Consider the following 21418-nt stretch of genomic DNA (forward strand, 5'->3'; position numbering starts at 1 on the left):
CTGACAGCTCAGAGCCTGGACAGCTCAGAGCCTGGAGCCTGCTTCGGATTCTGTGTCTGCCTCTCTCTCTGCCCCTTCCCTGCTCGCTCACTCTCTCTCTCTCAAAAATAAATAAACATTTAAAAGAATTAAAAAAAAAGTATCCTTGACCTGTACTATCAAGTTCAAGCCCATTTGAATAATATACATGGCCCTCCATGGTGTGATCTATAAGCCCCTCTCCCGGCCCTGCCACTGGCCTGGTATCATGTCCACCTGTCTCACTCTGTTCGACGTCACAGAGACCTGGAACTTCCTGAAGTTCCTCACATTAGTTATTAAAAAACCTACTTTTTAAATTCCAAGTCACCAGAAGTAAAGGGGTAAAAAAGAATGTCACAGGAGCTTCACATTCCATGCCATTTTCTCACTGAGGCTTTACTTTCTCCTGCTGCTTCTCTGGTCCTTCCCATTAACTGGCCATAGCCCACTTTAAAATTCAACTCAGGCATCTTTCCTTCTGGAAGACTCTCCTAAATGTACACTCCCTCTTCATACTGGCTTCATATGGGAGTCCTTCTCTGGGTACGTGTATTTCCTAGCAAATGTCTGCCCCCAGTACATTGTGTATAATTTTCTGTTTATGTGGATGTTTCTTACAGTAAATCAGAAGTTTTAAAGGACAGAAACAGTTTTGCTCTTGATTACTTTATTTCCGTGCCTGCTTCTGTTCAGGACACAATAAATATTCGTTGAATGAATGAAAGAATAGGAAGGATGAACAAGGCTAAAAAGGCTGTATCAAGCCGCACCAAAGGAGATCCCTGAATGCTGGTGGAAACATTTTACTCTCTACCGAGTGTTCTTCCAGGAGTGTTGCTGGAAGTGGTAGATAGCGAACGATAGGGTAAACGTGAATCTTGGTAACGGCAAATCTGGCAATGGCTCTCCAGGGTCGGTGGAGGGGGACGGGTGCCCGCCAAGGACAGGATGTGAGGGCTAAAGGTTAGAGGCAATGTGGTTAAGAGGCGGAGTCCTAGCGGAAAGGCTGGGCTGAGGGCTCAAGCACCGTTTCTGCCACGTTTTAGCTGTGTGCTAATTATCAGGCGCTACCCTCTCCTGGCGCTCTTTCTTCACCTGTTAATTTAGGGGGCTTAATTGGATGTGTTCTGGGATGCTGTTTTAAGTTTCCTGGTCTCTCCTCCTTGATAGCACTTCTCTATTGCAGGCCCCAGCCCACGACATCTTTCGGCGCCAGAGAATTACTGGGCGCTTGCTAGAAATGACCCCCAGAGGCCACCGTAGCCCCCCTCGTGCCTCGCTTAATTTGGATGCCTGGGTAGATAATTCAAACTCGGAAGGCATCTGAGGGTATTTCAGGGTTGATAGGGATCTCAAATGTCACCAGGGCTTTGACTGCCGGATAATTAGACCCCAAGCGACGGCTGGCTACATCTCCAGCCCCTTAGTCCCGTGGCAGCCCCGTCATTTTCTCTCCTTGGTTGGAGAGACGGCTGCTGGCTGTGATCTTCCCGCCAGATCAGCGCCTTACCAGAGCTGGACACGACTCCCTTCTGAAGGAACCCTGCGCAGGTAGGGTGGCCGGTGTGTGTCTGCAGCCGCCTCCACTAGGCTTTCTCACCGGCTGCGGCTTGAAACAGAGCCAACACCCCTGAAGGAAGAGGGGACCCGAGCGGGGCGGTGGCTCACGCGGAGTGAGCCCCCCCACTCCGTGCGCCCTGTGCTCTGCCGGGATGTTGTCCCAGCGCCTCCCAGCAACCCCGGCAGGCACCTGTTATCCTCTTCCCTTGAGAAATGAGGGCGTCGAGGCCCAGAGAGGTTGAGGAACCTGAGCCCGTATTCCCACCCGGGCTCCTTGACTCCACGCTCTGTGGTCTTTCCAACCACACAGGCGTAGAGCAGCAGAGCCTGGGCACCCCACGTTACCCACACTGGGACTTTATCTCATTGTTATGGAAAAATCTTGGATTCCAGGATGCAGGTTTGAGCCATGGCTCCGCCATTTACTGTGTGAAGTTGGCACGGGACTTAACATTTGTGAGCTTCATTTGCCTTATCTGTAAAATGGGGGTGACTCCACTTAACTGTATGACCTTGTTGTGAGGAATAGCTGGGAAAATACAAATGCTAATCCTTGTCACTCTCATCCTTGGTGGGGGTTTTTTGGAGGGTGTGGTGGATGAGCTGAACGCTTCTTCCATTGTTAGCTGCACTTGTGTTTTCCACCTGGGGTTTGTTCTGTCCACCCAGGACCATGGCTGATCCTTCAGGGCAGGCCTTGGTTGCCGGGGGTGGGGGGGGGGTTGGGGGGGCAGAGTCGGGGGAATACAGACTGTAGGCTTCCCTGGGAGAGAGGAGACTACTAGGGGAGGAAGAGGAGAGGGACATCCGCAGGACACCGTTTTGCCTCGCCTTTGCGGGGCTGCCTTAGTGTTTTTAGGAAGTGGGGCTGGAAGGACTCAGGGGATGGGGGTGGGGTAGAGGTGAGGCTAGTAGAAACCACATACTGGGAGACGGCGTCCCCATGATTGAAGCCCAGGCCCAGCTCCTGCAGGCTGGGTGACTTTGTGCAATTTACTCAACTTCTCTGCACCCCAGTCCCTGCATCTGTGATTCTGTGTGCCCCACAAGTCATGATACGGATTTAAAAAAGGAAAGGAGGCTGGAGGGAGAATAACAATATTGAGGATACACAGTTTCTAAAAATCTGGGTTGCCGGGTTAACATGGAATATTTTTTTCTGATTTGTGAACTTACGGATATAAAAAAGTCTGACAAATGGACAGAATTAAACTGTATTTTAGTGTACCTTAATGAATAATCTTTGTTTCAAAGACTCACAGAACTTTGGAATTCTGGTTAAAAATCTAGGCTACTTAATCACTGTTGATAAGGAATCCTTTTTACTCCTTTTTCCTAATGTCAATTGCAAGAGGAGCTTGGGAGAAATCATGACAAAAGCAGCCAAGAAAAACAAAATGTTCCCCGTCTCCTGTAACTATTTTGAACACATCCACTGATTTTTTTTTTTTTACCTGTTGACCCTTATTCCCCAACAAGGACAAACACTTCCTCCCTGAATGCCATTTTCTTTCCATTTTCAGTATTAATTGTATGATACCCTTCTCTAGAAACCAAAATAAGGATTTGCTTGATGATAAATAATGTCACAGTACATGGTCCTGGACTAACACACTGCACCAGTTCAGGCTTGATGTTTCCCTATTATTTATTGTGCTATGAGTATAGCTCTCAATTGGATCCTGGTCTTAAATCAGGGATCCCATCACAGAACCTAATGTGAAAGAAAGCCAGATGCTCCAGGAGCCTCCTTTATTTATCCTCTCTGGCTTGTCAAGCAGTCAGAAAACGGAGACTCGACATTAAAAGGTATGTGCGGAATAACTCTGTCTGGTTGCTAATGATACTGTGATGTGGCGAAACTCCAGCTATTGCCGATGCTGCTGTGAGCAGATCTGCATTCTAGAGGAGTCAAACCCAAAGTCCTTTGTCTAATAAGACATTTAGCATTTCAAACTTACAGCCAGAGCATCCTCAGGGCATTTTGAAATTTTTTTGAGTCTTCTGGGAAATGCAAAAGGGTCAAGGAATTAGAAGAGTTGTTTAAAGAATTTCGAGGTTGACTCAGTTTGTTAAAATCCACTGCCATACCCGGGTATGGAACAGGACGGGTTCCCCGATGGGCTGTATCTGGGTCAGGTGGGTGTTATTCCCACAGGTGCATCTACCGAGTGCCAAATGTGTGCCGGGCCTGGGCTGCATGCTGCAGGTGGATACAGAGGGCAAAGCCCTTGGTCCCTGCCCTAACTAACCTGTACTCTGGAGAGATGGGCAAACAAATGGTTGCCATATCTAGAAAAGGCTTCTGCAAGACTCCCTGTGAGGGTAACTGGGAGCCTGTTGGCCTCTGGCCTTGGGGTATTGATTCTGAGGAGGATTTCTGGAGTCTCCTCCCTGACCTCTGCCTCCTGGGAAGCAGAGGTGACTCCCAAGTGCCAAGAGGGTGATTTTCAGGGGTCCTCTTTATTCACTTCCAGACAGTAATTAACCAAAGAGCAAGGAAAGGCAGTTCCATGAAAGAAAGTGGTAGCAGGTGAGATCCTGGATGAAGTCTTAATGTACATAGGTAGATATCTCCCTTTACCCCCCAGCCCTGTGCCCACAACTGGTAGGGAGGCAGTGTTGGTTGAATGGAAAAACTCTGTCCCCTCTCCTGGCTGCCACTTGCCAGGCATGGAGCCAGTGATATACTGGTAAACCAGGTCTCAGAGCAGGGAAGAAAAAAGCTCTGATTTGTAATGTTTGCCCATTTCCATGGTGTAAATACTCCTGTGATAGCTGATTTCAAGCTAGCAATAGTTTTTAATGCCTGGCTTGAAAACTTGCTGAAAACTGAATAGGCTCTGCTCAGCCACAGAACCTGCCTTCAGCACACACACCCCTGCATGGATCCTCCTTTCTCCATGGATAACAGTTTCTGCCCTGCTACCTGCATGGCTGTGGTGACAGTGGAAGTAAGGCAGACTGTACCATGGTCTGTCATAGTGTGTGGCATACAGGAGGGTCTCAGTAAATGTTGGTTCCTTTAACCCCTTTTCTCTCCACCCTTAGAATGACAAAGTGATCAATGTCATGCTGATCATTCATTCATTTGATATTTATTGAACACCTGCGAAGAAGTGTTAGTTAACCTGCTAGGCCCTCAGGGTTAAACACAATGACAAGAGTCTTGCCTGCAAGCATCTTACAGACTAGTGTGGGAGACAGAGCCAGGGGTCAGGCAGAGCCTGGACAGGAGCTCAGGGACTCGTGCTGTGAACTAGCTGTGTAGGGCTCGTCATGGGAGCAAAGAGGAGGGGCAGAGAGAAATAGGTTTTTTTCAGAGTTTTTTTTGTTTTGTTTTGTTTTGTTTTTTGAGGAGGGGACATGTACTGAGTTGCGTAGCCTGAGGTAGATAAAAAGGGCAGAAAGTCACTTTCAACCAGTGTAGACAAGAGACTTTTTCATTATTGCTCTCCTAAGGATCCTTTTCAGACATTTTTTCCCTAATCGTTCCTCCCTTCCCTCATGAGATTTTAAAATATGCTGCGTATCTGTTTATATAATGCATGAATATTTATGTTTTATGTATTAGAAGAGTAAGAATTTTTTTGCTCCCCTTGAACTAAAGGGTAGTAGTGCCCCCTGTTGAAAATGCATGCTCCAGCTGAAAAGCCCCAAGGCGGTGGGTGGTTAGAAACCATGACTCTTCTTGCTAACCAAGGAGCATACAATAAACAGTTGATAAGTATTTGCAAAGTGAATGAACACATAAATAAATGTCACCGGCCAATACAAAGAACTAGTGCAAGAAGTGGATCAGAAGAATGAAACAGCATAGGCTAATGAGGCAACGTAGGGTTTTGCTTCTATTTACAAATTATGAAACCTAGGCTCAGGGAGGAGTAAGTGATAGGGTCGGAGAGGTAAGTTGGGTCCATTTTGTAGGTCCTCAGATGCCAGGCTGAGATGTCAGATTTCATTTGATGGGATTCTTGAGCCCTCAGCTCACGTTGAGGAGAGATTACCCATGGCTCTTAGGACTCTTCATTGCACCCCTTAGCGATGAGCCAAGATGTGGACGCCAAGGCAGAGATGAACAACCACTGGCTAACTTATTACGCTCCAAAGTTTTAATGAAAGAGCTACAATTACCAAGCTCTCTGCCTTTGGCACTTGAGAATCCATCTCAATTTCCCCTTTCTTTCTGAAGCGACAGTGATTAAGGATTCATTCTGCACATAAAACAAGTGATCAATGGCTCCTGGCAGTTGCCATTGTCTCTCCCCCCCACCCCCATCAGTAGACAATGTATCTTGGGGAGCTGCCGGGGCCTGAGAAAAATGAGTTTGCCAGACACAGTTCTATTTTGATTTAGATCACAAATAGCTCAGCTCAGTTTTTACATTGATAACAAGGAGATGGGTTCCATTTCCTGAGTTCTGCAATCTCAGAATAAGTCCATCTTGCAAGAGAGATCGATCTTTTTGTTAGTTGTAATGCACTGTACCCAAATTTTTGTGGTCTAGCAGACACATGAGGAAACTCAGGCCAACTGATCTGGCCCCTTTCCTGGACCCTCAGAGATCAGTGGGGTTACCAAGCCTGGGACCCTGGTTCCTCCTACGTCACCCCAAATCAGTCCTCACCAGGGATCAGTGGTGTGCATCTGCCCTAGAGAGAGGATAAAGGCAAAGGGAGAAGCCAGGGTGAGAGGAGGGACCGTCAGCCAACGGCTACAACACCCAGGTGGGTTGGGATGTGGGTGAGGGCAGCAAATCCAGTGGGTGCAAAGGGAGGCCAACCTCCACTCTTTTTTTGTGGACAGACTAAGACTGCCAGTTTGCCTGAGGGGATTCCAGGGGGGAAGCTGAGGCACTTGAAGAAAGGAGGTTCAACCTCCCTACTCCATATCCTACCCCGAAATGTTCTCCTTCCCCCTAATTCTTTTCTCCTAAAGGGGGCTGAATACTGAATTTGCAACTGAGGAGCCAGTTGAGGAGTAAGAACCTCTCACAGGAACAAAGGGTGAGAAGTGTCAGTAGAAGCCATTGCTGAGGCCTCTGGGGAAGCTTCACTGAGCAGGAGGAGGCATTGGGGCAGATGATGAGGGGAGAAGTAGGGGTTTTCCAGCCAAGCAAATCAGAGGAGGGGCATTCGAATCATAGAATACCATCCAGGTGAGGACAAGGGTCCTCTGGAGTTGGCTGGGCAGAGGTTTCGAGGGAGGATGGTGGGAGGTGGGGACAAAGGGTGGGCCAAGTGTCCAGGGACTGTGGCACTGGGGGTCATTCTGAGGCAAGAAATGAATTCACATAAAATAGTGTGTGCTTATAATTTCAATCATGAAAGTAACTGTTGAAAATAAATTTCAGAAGGAAAGAAGCCAAAATATTAGCAGTGTGTATCTCTGGTCGTCACAAGTGACATTTTTGTCCTTTGTTATACTTTCCCACACATTCCCTCTGTCAATGAGCATGTGCTACTTTACTTTTTAATTTTTTGACCTATTTATTTATTTAAAATTTTTATTTTTATTTTTATTTGCTTTTTAAATTTTATCCAAGTTAGTTAGCATATAGTGCAACAGTGATTTCAGGAGCAGATTCCTTAGTGCCCCTTACCCATTTAGCCCATCCCCCCTTCCCACACCTTTCCAGTAACCCTCTGTTTGTTCTTCTTATTTAAGAGTCTCTTATGTTTTTGTCCCCCTCTCTGTTTTTGTATTATTTTTGCTTCCCTTCCCTTATGTTCATCTGTTTTGTATCTTAAGGTCCTCATGTGAGTGAAGTCATAAGATATTTGTCTTTCTCTGACTGACTAATTTCATTTAGCATAATATCCTCCAATTCCATCTACATAGTTGCAAATGGGAAGATTTCATCCTTTTTGATTGCCAAATAATACTCCATTGTATAGATATACCACATCTTCTTTATCCATCCATCCATCGATGGGCATTTGGGATCTTTCCATACTTTGGCTATTGTTAATAGTGCTGCTATAAACATTGGCGTGCATGAGCCCCTTCAAAACAGCATACCTGTATCCCTTGGATAAATACCTACTAGTGCAATTGCTGGGTCATAGGGTAGTTCTATTTTTAATTTTTTGAGGAACCCCCATACTGTTTTCCAATGTGGCTGCCCCAGCTTGTATTCCCACCAGCATGCAATAGAGATCCTCTTTATCTGCATCCTTGCCAACATCTGTTGTTGCCTGAGTTGTTCATGTTAGCCATTTTGACAGGTGTAAGTTGGTATCTCATTGTGGTTTTGATTTGTATTTCCCTGATGATGAGTGATGTGGAGCATTTTTTCATGTGTCAGTTGGCCATCTGGATGTCTTCTTTGGAGAAGTATCTATTCATGTCTTTTTGCCCATTTATTCACTGGATTGTTTGTTTTGTGGGTGTTGAGTTTGATAATTCTTTATAGATTTTGGATACTAACCCTTAATCTGATATGTCATGTGCAAATATCTTCTCCCATTCTGTCGGTTTGCCTTTTAGTTTTGCCAATTGTTTTGTTTGCTGTGCAGAAGCTTTTTATTTTGATGAGGTCCCATAAATTTTTTTTAATGCTTATTTATTTTTGGGAGAGAGAGAGCATGAGTAGGGAAGGGACAGAGAGAGAGGGAGACACAGAATCTGAAGCAGGCTCTAGGCTCTGAGCTGTCAGCAGAGAGTCATATGTGGGACTTGGATCCACAAACTGCGAGATCATGACCTGAGCTGAAGTTGGATGCTTAACTGACTGAGGCACCCAGGCGCCCCTTGACCTGTTTATTTTTAAATAGCTTTGTTGAGTTATAACTCACATACCATATAATTCACTCATTTAAAGTATACAAATCAATATTTGTAATAGGTTCACAGAGTTATGCAATCATCATCACAATTACTTTTATAATATTTTCATTACCCCCAAAAGAAGCCCTGTAACCATTAGTAGCCATTCTCCATTTTCTCCATTCATTCCCACTCCTGCTTTCTATCTATAAAATTGTCTTTTCTGGGAAATTTCATGAAAGTGGAATCATACAATATGTGATCTTTGGTGACTGGCTTTTCTTTCTTGAAATCATATTTCTAGGGCTCATCCATGTTATAGCATGAGTTGGTATTTCATTCCTTTTTATGGCTGAATGATACTCCATTATAACATTTTGTTTATCCATGTTAGTTTTAATGGACATTTGCACCATTTCTATGATCTGGCTGTTATGAATAATGTTTCTGTGAGCATTCATTTGCAAATTTTTATGTGAACACAGGTTTCAATTGTCTTGGGTATATGGACCTGAGAGTGGAATTGCTGGGTCACATGGAAACTATATATTTAAATTTTTGAGGAACTGTTTTCCAAAGCAGCTCCACCACTTACATTTCTGCTGGCATTGTCTGAGCATTCCAGTTTCTCCCTATCTTCTTTAGTACTTATTGTTATTATTATTACTATTTTTTATTTTAGCCATCCTGGTGGGTATGGAGTAGTGTCTCATTGTGGTTTCAACTTGCATTTCCCTAATGACTCATAATGTTGAATACCTTTTGATGTGCACATTGGCCATTTGTATATGTTCTTTGGAGAAATGTCTGTTCAAAGCCATTGTCCATTTTCAAATTGGGTTTTTTGTCTTTCTTTGTTGAATTATAAGAGTTCTTTATATATTCTGGTGATGACACCTTTATTAGATACGTGGTTTGCAAATAATTTCTCAAATTCTGTGAGTTGTCTTTTCACTTTCTTGACAATGTCTTTTGAAGCACAAATACTTTTTATTTTTACAAAATCTTAATTTATCTGTTTTTTTGTAGTTGCTTGTTCTTTAGGTACTAAGAAACTATGGCCTAATCCAGGGTCACAGCGATTCACCCCTATGTTTCTTTTTTCTTAGAGTTTTATCTATTTATTTTTATACTTATTTATTTTGAGAGAGAGAAATAGAGTGCATGTGCGCAGGAGAGAGAGCAAGTGGGGCAGGGGCAGAGGGGGGGCAGTGCGGAGCCTGATGCAGGACTTGATCTCACAAACTGTGAGATCATGACCTGAGCCAAAATGAAGAGTTGGACACTTAACCGACTGAGCCACCCAGGTGCCTCTCTTCTAAGAGTTTTATAGTTTTGGCTCTTACATTTGGGTCTCTGATATGTTTTGAGTTAATTTTTATATATGGCATAAGGTTCTAATTTCATTCTTTGTATGTGAGTATCCCATTGTCCCAGCGCCATTTGTTGAAGAGACTGTTTTTTCCCAGTCTATTGAATTTTCTTGACACTCTTGTCAAAAATCAGTTGCCATTAAAGGTACGGATTTATTTCAGGACTCTCAGGTGTATTCCATTGATCTATGTGTGTGTCTTTATGCCAGCATTTTATGCCACACAGTTTTGATTACTGTAGCGATGTAGTAACTTTCGAAGTTGTAGTATGAGTCCTTTAACTTTATTCTTTTTAAGGATTATTTTGGCTTTTCTGGGTCCCTTGAATTATTATATGAATTTTAAGATCAGCTTGTCAATTTCATCAAAGAGGCCTTCTGGGGTTTTGATACAGATTTCATTGAATGTGTAGATCAATTTGGGGGTTTTAGTTTGAATGAAAGAAGTGATCTCGAAGTGAGGCAATGTGGTATAGAAGAGGTTATGGGTGAGTGTCCGTCAGGCAGGCGTCAGTTCATGTCTGATTTCTCGCTCTGACTTGGTTTGTGAGCTTGGGCAAATTAAGTCTTCTTCTTTGGGCCTCAGATTCCTCACCTGTAAAACAGACCCAAGGATGTTCATTCTAAAGTGTTTTGAGGATTAAATGAGTTCACCTATGCAGGGTGTAAGGCCAGTGCTTGGCACGTAACTTAAGTGTCCATCCATTTCCTGGGGCCACTGGAACTCACCCAGCTAACAGGAGGGAAAGCACCAGGTTAGAAAAATGTAAAGGCTGGAAAGGACCTCAGTGAATAAATTAAGACATTTAAATGTCATCATCTGTGACCTTAATCTTTCCCCTGCCCCTAGAATCATTTTTTCCTTATATCTTTGCCAAAATTGTACCCACCCCGATAGCCCAGTTGGAAGTAATCTTCTCTTTTCTGAACACACCTGACACTTTTTCTTCTCCAACAACATCTGATTCTGTTTGCCAGTTTTCTACAGATTTGGGTATCTTGACTCGACTTCTAAATTGTAAGCCAATAGCAGCAGGTTCCAGCCATGTCTTCCTTGAAATATAATTGTGACAAGGCTGGATAAAGCATGGCTGCGTTTATGTTTAGACACTGTGTATGTGTGTGTTGAGGGGTCATTTTCCTGCGCTCTTCCCCCAGTCCTCCCCAAGCACATGCTCCCTGCCTCATGCGTGAGGAGACTCTGCTAACAGTGAAATGCTGAAGGACAGAGGTGAGTTGACTCTTGAAGACCACTGAAGGCTATAGAGATTTCTTCTGCCTTCTTCTTCTGCTCACTTCATCGCACACGTCTGGCACAGCTGGCAGGCAGCCAGCACCCTCTCCAGTAGGGAGGAGTTGCTTTTAATTTTGCCAATTGGACAGATGGAATATAGTATCATGTCTTGATTTGTACTTCTTGCATTACTGCTGGAGTTGATTTTTTCATGTATTTATTAGCCATTTGTACTTGTGTTTTGATTACCCTTTCCAGCTGAAGTATTTCACCACTTGGATTTGAACTGGCAAGGAATAGACTGGTAACTAGTAGGAGATAGAGTTCAACAGCTTGTTAGGGGCTGATAAGTCAAAAATTTGGAACTGGCTCACTGTGGGCGTGTGAGGGTGGGTGAGGTGCCTGAGAGACCTAGAGATTCACCACTGACTTCATTCTGTGTCACTGTAAGTCATGATGGCACGTTTATGCCATGTGGTCCCTATTAAATGCAGATTTTAGCATTGTAGCCTTCTGCGTAGAGCTATGGCTGAAATCTGTTTCTCTTAATTCTTTCATTTAAGCTTCCTTGCTGACTTCATATGTTGATGCCTCTGTCAAAATGTCTCTTAGGTGTGCACAGGCTTCTGATCATGTCCCTTGGAAAAACAGAGTTGAACATTACACATCCCTGTTGGGGTGAGAAACTGCTTTTTTGTATCTGTTGCCAATTGCCAGTTAATTACCTTAATATCTGATGAAAGCTAGAAGCTGGGCTGGGTCTGGAGACACAAAGGCAGAAAGGACTCCATGTGTTCACTTGCCCCTGGGAGAGTTCATGATGCCTAGAATGTGGTATTGGAGCAGGATACTGAGATAAAAAGTTGTACTAGGTTCTGATGTTGAGTCCAGGGTGAGCTGAGAAGTAAGCACCTTGTCTTTTCTCAGAACCCAAGAGAAAGGCTTTGTGGATGGCTTCACAGAGCTGGAGATGTTTGGACAGAAAGTGGGTGGACAAAGGATGACCATGCCCTAGGAGGAGGGGACAGCTGGGGCAAAGGTCTGATGTCACTAAAGAGCTTGACATGTGGGAAGCGGCAGCCGATTGAGATGACTAGGGCTTTAGGGCTTTGGGCGTGGATGGTAGAGATGACTGATGAGGATGAAAAGTGGTTGTGGCTTGGAAGAGGCCTTTGGGTGATGGGGATGTATAGGTGGGACAGCATCAGAGTGCTCAGAAGAGGGAATCTGCTGCCCTTGTCTGTTGATGGGCTGAGGGGATGGGAGAGCTTACTCTGGCTTCTGGTTTGGGAGCCTGGCTGGATGGTGTTGCCAGGAACTGAGACAGGGTGTGTAAGTAATGAGTTCACAATGGAACACATTGAAATGTTGAAATGGAAGAGTCTGTGGTACATGTAAGAAGCTGGGGGTTTGGGGAACACCACATGTGGAACAAGGAGCACCTGTGAGAGAGAGGGTAGAGGAAATTCCCTCCAGGTCAGTTTCTGGGAAGCCTGAAGAGGAGGCACTTCCCGGAAGGAAAGAACCCGTGGTATTGGCACATGCTGCAAAGAAGTTGGGTGAGCTCAGTGTTAAGATGGATTTGGCACTGTAGCATTCAGCTAAGGGCATGGGCATTAAGCTGAGATGAACCTGGGCTTAAAACCTGGTTCTAGCACTTAGTATCTGTCGGGTCCTAGAGATGTCAATTAACCTGAGCCTCAACTTCTGTATCTATAAAAGGGGGAGACGATAGTAGTAGCCACTTGATAGAGTTGTTGTTAAGTATTAGTTCGGGTATGGCAGGGAAGGTACTTAGCACAGATCCTGGCAACATTGTGAGCAGACAATAAATATTACTATTACAGTTAGGGTAGATAAAAATGGTAACAATATTTTTTACAAACTGTGACAGAATTACACGAGAATATGCATGAATGCCATGACTCTTGTTCAGTCTTGGGTGTGTGGGTATGATATTATGATTTATAATAAGAAATATATATTTAGTCTTTGTCCCCTTTCCTGGCATAGATCTAAAATCCTTGCAGTTTCCAAAGTAAGAACCATAAAGTTGTCTTTTGTTATGTCAATGAGATGACTTCTGGAAAGCACCTATGAAAGGGGCTTCGTTGCCATGGAAACCAACCATGTGATTACAGGGTTGGAACTTTCAGTTCCATCCTCCACCTCTGGTTAGGGCTAAGAGGCTGGAGATTGAGTTCAGTAGCCGTAGGCCAATGATTTAATCAGCCAGCCCTGTGTAAGGAGGCCTCCCTCAAAACCCCAGAGGACAGAGTTTGGAGAGCTTCTGGGCTGGTGAGCACATGGGGACTGAGTAAGAGCTGCACGCCTGGAGAGGCTCCCCGTACACTGCTCTGTGCGTCTCTTCCATCTGGCTGTTCCGAGTTAGATCCTTTTCTAGTAAACCAGTAATCTAGTAAGTAAAATGGTTCTCTGAGTTATGTGAGCTGCGCTACCAAATGAATCACACCCAAGGAGGGGGGGGGGATCACTGAAACCTCTGATATGTAGCCAGTTTGTTGGAAGTACAGAAGACAGTCTGGGTTGGTGGTTGGTATATGAAGTTGGGGTGTGGGCTCAGTCTTGTGGGGCTGAGCCCTTAATCGGTGGAATCTGATGTTATCTCCAGATAGGTAGTGTCAGCATTGAGTTGGATTGTAGGACACCCAGCTGATGTTGAAGCATTGCCTGGACACATGGGAACCCCCGTCAGAAACATACACACATACAGTGTGATTGGAGGCACAATGCTTAGTGGGGGTGAGAGCTTTTGCTGTGTCTTAGGAGCTCATGTCTTAGGAGCTGGGACCAGGCCAGGAGTAGTGTGGTGTGTGCTTAAGAGGCACCTGGAGTCTGAACCAAATCTGAGAATATTAGATTGAAGTTTAATGTGGGTGGGTTTCATCTGAGAGGTCCGAGAATACTTTGGGACTGAAGTGATAGTATTAGGTGGGAGTCGGGTTTATTTGTTTGTTTGGTTTTTAGTGAGGCTCTGAAACATAAATCCAGACAAGGCTAGGTTAATAGGTTCCAAAGGGTGAGTCTTCTAGGCAGACTTGGGCAGTGTGAGCTCAAATGGCAGGTGCTTGCTTTACAGGGAACTGCAGCTTAGTCCCCTCGTGAGAACTCTGGAGCTTGCTCCACTCTGCACTGCACGGGCATGCGAGCTAGAGACTATCTGCAGATACTGCTGGCTCACAGGCAGGGCTATGCATGTTCCCAGGCCTGCCTATCACTGGCCCAGGACCAAGGCCTGGAGTTCTGAGCCTTCAGGTAAGAGGGTACGCTCTGGGCATCTGGGGATCATTGTTTGCAGACTGATGTTGTGAAAATGCCCAGACTGGGACTTTAGGTCAAGATTTGTTCATGCTTTGAAAGTCCCTTGATTTGAAATACATTGCAATATTGGATGAAATATTTAAAAAATAACTTCAACATAGTTACATTCAACAAGAAACAGCACAGTTGAAGATGGCAATTGAGGTTAAAGACTTGCTGGGCTCTTGGACTTGGGAATGGGCAGATAGGGCTTGGAATATGACGGCCATGAGACAATAAGGACCAGACGTTCTGGGCTTATAACTGGGGACTGGATCCTAGCTCACTGGGTGAAACTGAAGGGCTTACTGCCAGCTTTTCAGTTACTGCTTGGAGATGCAGCATATTCTAGAGCTGAATTCCCAGGTGAAGGGAAGGAGCAGAGGAAGCTAAACCATAGGACCTCACCTATCCACTGTTGACCCAGTGATGAGATCTGTGATATCCCCCAAGATCACCTCAAAATAAGAAACCTGAGTCGCCATGATCAGATCTGAGTCTAGGCTAGGAGTCTTTAGGAAGGAAACTGAACAACTCCCAGACAGGGAGGGGTAAGAGGAGAGAGAGGGAATTTGCTAACCAAAGTTGCAAAGCACATGAAAAAAACTAATACTGAGAAATACCACCAGTCAGCTCAACAATCAGTAGAATTCACTCCCATTGAAAGTATAATAGAGTAATCTGAAAATGACTTTAAAACGAGTATGTTTGAGATTATCAAAGATGGTATAAAGAAAGGAATACTATGTAAAAAGAGCAAGATGTTATGAAACAGAATCAGGCAGGTAGAAATGAAGAACAGGTGTGTATGAAGATGAACTAATTAGACTCTGGAAATGAAAAATCAAGTAACTAGAATAAAAATACATTCAGGAGACAAGATCAATTCTGGACTCAGTGTGTGCAAGAGAGTACCAGTGATTTGGGATATAACACTGGGGAGTTCATCCCATATGTTGCAGAGATAAAGAGATAGAAAACAGAAAAGAAAACTGAAGGGACATGGAGGACTGAGACTCTTCAACACCTGGGCTTCTAGAAATAGATAATTGAAGGAATTGGAGAAAGCAGTTTTCAAAAAGATAAATATGAAAAGATTCTGAACTTGAAAAAAGACACGAGCCCTCAGATGAGAAACACTTGCTAAATGCTGAACAGGAATATGATGCCCTAGCACAGTGCCTGGTATACAGATGGTAGCTGTGCAGTAGATACCTGTTCTTCTCCCTCTTTCCCTCCCTCTCTGACTCCTTCCCTCCCTCCCTCCCTCCCTCCCTCTCTCCCTCCCTCCCTCCATACCTCCCTCTTTCTGGAAACAATTGCTGAACATCTGGTATGAGCTTGACACTGTGCTGAGCTTTGGACAAACAGAGAAAACTATAATATATCCCCCCTGACAAAACAGCTGAGAGTTTGGTAGCTAAGACAGATGTGTAAACAAGTATATGCAATGAAGCTACAAGGCCTGAGACAGAAATCTATATAGAGCCTGGAAAGTATAAAAAGGAAGGAAAGGTATGTGTGTGTGTGTGGGAGACTTAACACAGTAGGTGATACTTCCGTATCATGAAGGGGGACAAGCACCCAAGAGGGAACAGCACAGAGAACAGAGGGACAAAGGCATAGAGGCCTATGCTTTTGCACTTGGGGAACCTGTAGGCATCTTCCTGTGGTTGGAGGGGATGTGTGTATTTTTCCTTTTTTCCACCCCATGTATTATGAACTCCCCAAAGTAGGCGGTACTTTCCCTAGAGCATATCCAGTAGGGTCTGTCAGCTGACCTTTAAAAAGCATCCTGCTGATTCACCTGCATAGATGCAGGAATTTCTTGGTGGGTGCATTTCGTCACCACATTTTGGGAAAGCAGAGTCTCTATCCCTGTGTTGTTCACATTCAGGCAGTCCTTAAGCCCAATTCCCTTAGAGTATGTGCTCCAACAGCCCCTGGAAGGTGCTGATGTGGAGAGAGGCTGATCTGCCCTCGCAGGTCCTTGGCTGAATCACTAGGGGAGAGTTTCTTAGCTTCTCTGTTCTTTCATCTGTCACTGAAGAATGACGGTTGCCTGCCACCTCTGTGTTTCACAGATATGTTGTTATCAGGGACATTGGCAACACTCTTTGATATATGGAGATGAAAGATGCTGGATTAATTCAAAGCGTTATTTGTTGTTTTTCACTATTATTACTAGTTAAATTGCTGAACACACTTTTGACAGTCTTGTCAGAAGCTCTCCCATATGTCCTCTCCCGTGAAGAGTAAACATTGCCTTCAGAGGCTTGACTACTATTTTTTTTCTTTCTTGGCAGTGAAAAATGACTTCAAATCACAGTATTTAGGATGATGATATTTTTGATGTGCTTTCTCCTTTTTCAAGCTCTTACTCTACTCCCTACCCCTGTGTAAAAATGAAAGGGCCGAGCCTTGCCTTGGCCTCCAGGGGTCAATGTCAGGAGGCTGACAGATGATGAAGAGGGGTGGCTACTCAGAAACAAAGACTTCCTGGATGTTTAGTTTCCTGGTGGGCATTAGCAGGGCTGTAGGAGATTTGGTCTACATCTCTGGTTGTTACTGTGTCCTGAGACACCTCTGAACATAGATCACCCTTCTTTCCTAAATCACAAGGTTCTCGAGGGCTTGGATTTTGTGCAGTCACTTTTGGCCTCTGAGCAGAAAATAATTGTTTGAAGAGTTTGAGGTTTTAGGGTCCTTCATCTCAAATTTCATGCAAGATCATAAAAGAAGCCCAAGCAATGCCTTCACATGTTTTTGTGAAGTCTGCAAAAGTAAGATATTTTGACAACAATCAGCTAAGACCACAGCTTCTTTCCATTTAGCTGCTTCTCCATCACATTTCTCTTTGTGTTCAGGTGGTGTGGAGTGACCACAGACATTTCTGGGATTCTGCTAAAGGAAAGTTGTTGGAAATAATGCCAGTTTGACTGCAGTTTGCAAAGATCATTGGGAACATATCCATAAAATAAGTAAGAATTGACAGATTCCTGATTTGGACCTATGTGAAGAATACCTCCTTTTGTCATCTTCATTTATTGAAGAACTATGAGAAAATTCAGTTGAAGATTAATAGACTCTGAAATGAAAGTGAAAAGATGCATGATGAAATCAATACAGATTCTTCATTTCCTGATGTCAGAAGTGCAATAAACAGTTTCAGGTTCTATTAAAAGGAGAAAATCTATACAAAAAAGAGATACATTTTGGAATTCACGGACGTTTAGGGCCAGGTACTTCTTATCTGTAGCTAGTCTGGGCATTGTGGTATGTTTAGCAGCATCATTGGCCCCTATTCACAGTGTGTCAGTACTGCCTCCCCAGTTGTGACAACCTAAGTTTGCAGATTTGCCACATGTGCCCTGGGGGCACAATAGCTCTTTCTGAGAACCACTGAGGTGACACTGAAAGGGTGGAGAAGAAAGGATCTGACTTAGGTACTTTTGGAAATTTGTATATCTACCTTTATACAGTTAAGGGTAGAGATAAAAAGTAGTGCACACACACACTTTTCCTCCAGAGATATGGGTTAGCAATTCTGAAACTGCTTTCTGTGTATATTAGACTTGAGCAAGTAAGAAAATGTATTGTGGATAAATGAGAGCAGGTTTCTTACTGTGAGAGAAACAAGTTACAACTAAGGAAAGAGGAAAGTGTAGAAGGAGTCTTGTGGTGCTGGACTGGACTCAGAGAATTAATAGGAGCTCTTAGTGTATGTAACACATACAGATAGATACAAAAATAAATATGGATGTGTGTGCATACATGGGCTAATGTACACGCAAAACCATTCTTCTGCGCGTGAGAGTGCTGAGACGCAATGAAACTCAGGGGCAACCAGCATACCTAATACTCATATCTTGCTTTCTAAATACTACTCTCCATTAAAAGGATAAGTAGCCAATTCCAGGGCCGATGTAGAGAAAAGACAAGATGATCCTGGAGCATCTTGTGGTGCAAGAAAGTAAGGAACTTCTTAAAAAGGAGGGAGGCATGTTGAAGGACACAGGAATCAATCTGAAATAACTCTTAATGGTTAAATCTAGAAGAATTTGAGCAACAAAGTCAATTAGGATAGTATTGGATTATAACTCAAAGAATAAAAGAAGTAGCCATGAGTCTATAGCCAGGTGAAAAATAGCTGACAAATGAATAAATGTGGTAGAAGGAACATGTGAAAGAATTCCACTTAATAAATGTAGAAGGTATGTGAGAGATAGAAAATTACCCTTGAAATCATGGTGTTACCACAATAATAATCGCTGTAAGCAAGCTCCACTAATGGATCATAAAATTAGAAGATGAAAGTTTAAGGAGAACCGGGATTTTTGCATAATCTTAAAATATCTCATTCTAAATATTTGCTAAATACAAAAAGAGAAACAGTAACTTTCCAGTGGAGACACCTGGCACATGCCACCTGTATCAAGTGATCAGGGTTAATGCCAGCAGTAAAAAGCCTGCATCATCACGTTCACCAGACCTGATGCACTGGGGCACACCTCTCTGTGGAATCCTTTTTTTTTTTTTTTTTAACTTAAAACACAAACTTATTTTGAGAGAGAGAGAGCATGCAGAGAGAGAGGGAGAGAGAGAGAATCCCAACCAGGCTCTACATTGTCAGTGCAGAGCCCAATGTGGGGCTCGAACTCACAAACCATGAAATCATGACCTGAGGCAAAATCAAGGGTTGGATGCTTAACCAACTGAGCCACCCAGGCGCCTCCCCCTACTGTGGAATTCTTTCCAGTAATGTATAAGCTCAGTTTAATCATGAGAAAATACCAGAAAATTCAAATTGAGGGACCTTCTCCAACACACCTGACCAACCTTCTTGAAGAAGGTCAAGATCAGGAAGGACAAGGAGAGACTAAGGAACTTACACAGACTGGAAGAGGCTAAGGGGACACAAAACTAAATGCAGTGTGGATTGAATTTAGGACTTAAATGGAAAAACTAGTGAAATCCAAGTGAAGTCTGTAGTTTTGTTCATAGGATTGTGTCAATGTTAATTTTTCACATATGATTGTGCTATAGCTACATAAAATGTTAACATTAGGGGAAGCTGGATGGACTCTATACTACTTTTTGCAACACTTCTGTGCATCTAAAATTATCTCAAAATTAAAAAAAAAAAGTTTTCAGGGCGCCTGGGTGGCTCAGTCGGTTAGGCGTCCGACTTCAGCTCAGGTCACGATCTCGCGGTCCGTGAGTTCAAGCCCCGCGTTGGGCTCTGGGCTGATGGCTCAGAGCCTGGAGCCTGTTTCCGATTCTGTGTCTCCCTCCCTCTGCCCCTCCCCCGTTCATGCTCTGTCTGTCTCTGTCTCAAAAATAAATAAATGTTAAAAAAAAAATTAAAAAAAAAAAGTTTTCAATTAACCACCCAGAGCAAAGACTGAATTATCTTTCTAATTTTTAGATAGGAAATATTATAAAATAATTGCTACATGAAGTGGAATGACAGGGTATGCTGTGAAACATGTAGGAAAAAACAACTTTATAGAGGTATATAGAGCAGTTAAGTAAGAAAAACATTATTAGATTTGTCAACTTCTTATCTTTGTAATTTATGGTGATTTATTTTATATAAATGTTCATTTTTGTGCTTAAATTTGTATTCTTAATCTCAAGAGTCAAGCAGAGAGGGGATGTCTGTTATACAGATTGGTTTCTGATCCCATTCTGTCCATCCCTCCTAGACTGTGCAAGTGACTACTCTCCCCGGCTTGCCACCATTCTTCTCTACATAATGGTGAGGTCAGCAACCTTCCTGTTCCCTCCACCCGTAATTTTAACACAGTCATAGTGGGTCTGCAAAAAAGACCCAATGGTTGAATAAAGTTCTTGGAATCCTGCTGACCTAAGACTCTGCTCCTAAATTTCCTGTGTATCCAGTTCCAATTTACATCTCCTTTCTGTGTTTTATCCTCATTTGAGCTTGGTTATTTGGGATCTCCAATGAGGAGAAAATGTATGTGCTTTTTCTTTTATTTTTATGTTATTTTCTGTCCTAAAAAAATGAATATTCTCTCTTTGAAATTAAAGAAATTTTTTCCAAGACATTCCAACCCTAACCATGACCATTATGAATATTTTGATATATCTGCTTCCTATCTTTTTCTTATGCATAGGGATGTAAATATGTATATTTTAAAACATAATGGTACTAATGCTATATGTACCATTTATTTCTTACTAACAGTACAGTGTAAATATTTTCACACAATTTTTTATCTGGTCTTTACATACATCATATTAGTGACAGTACCTTCTTCTGTTGAATGACTATTACTGTTTACTTAACCATTCCTGGGTCACTGGATGCAGTGATGTACTTTATTAATGAAGGATGTGCATGCACACGTCTGTATATGTCTGTATGTGGGACTTTTATAATATGCACTAGGGTATGGCTACTAGAAAACCTCAGATATGTATACGCAATCTAGAGAAGGGCAAGGTCTCTGCTAGGTCTTGGAGTCATCCCTTAAATGCTGTGAGAAGTAGGGTGGGCAATATCAATAGAAAGACAAGTTTTGGTTCTAGGAAGGGTCTGGAGTTCAACTTTTTGGTTGAGCTAAATGGTTTTTCTACTTCCAGGATGTGTGCCTAAGAGGATATTTATTAAGCACCAGGAGAAATGAAAATTAATGCAAATGTCTGTTAGCCGCTAAAGCCCACGGAAGGGCAGAATGAGACATTGCAGCAGAGAGGAAATGCAATCCATAATAATGGAGCAAACAGCATGTGTGGAGACTTCCAATGAAGACAGAGACTTGCAATGTAATTAAATCAAGTCCTTGGACAGCTGAGAAGCAGGGCCGTTAATGTGCTGAAGCCCACTCTGCAGCAGAGGAGGCTGAAGATGCATTAGAGATTAGAGCCTTGGCTTCCCATGTCTCTGAAAGCCCCACCAATCCTGTGGCATAGTATCTCAAAGAGAATGATCATGCTGATTAGTAACATGAGTGATATGGAGGGTTTGGATTCTGTAGATTTGCCTGTGGTAATGGAATGCAGACAGTCATTTATGTATTTGCAAAAAACAGTAATATTTTACCCAGGGAGGGGATTATTCAGTTAATTCAATTTTGGACAGTCTGCCTCCTAAACAGTCCTTATACTTTGAAGG

General features: G+C 43.3%; 1 long non-coding RNA gene across 1 annotated transcript in view; it reads left to right on the forward strand.

Annotated features, from left to right (window-relative positions):
• Nucleotides 1-1304: 1304 nt before the first annotated feature.
• The window catches only part of LOC128315927 (uncharacterized), a 220878-nt gene continuing 200764 nt past the window's right edge, over nucleotides 1305-21418 (forward strand). Inside the window, exon 1 of the long non-coding RNA XR_008299138.1 lies at nucleotides 1305-1572. This is a non-coding gene — a long non-coding RNA (uncharacterized LOC128315927). The remainder of the gene's footprint in view (nucleotides 1573-21418) is intronic.

The sequence above is a fragment of the Acinonyx jubatus genome, chromosome B3 (assembly GCF_027475565.1).
Source record: "Acinonyx jubatus isolate Ajub_Pintada_27869175 chromosome B3, VMU_Ajub_asm_v1.0, whole genome shotgun sequence".
NCBI classification, from domain to species: domain Eukaryota; kingdom Metazoa; phylum Chordata; class Mammalia; order Carnivora; family Felidae; genus Acinonyx; species Acinonyx jubatus.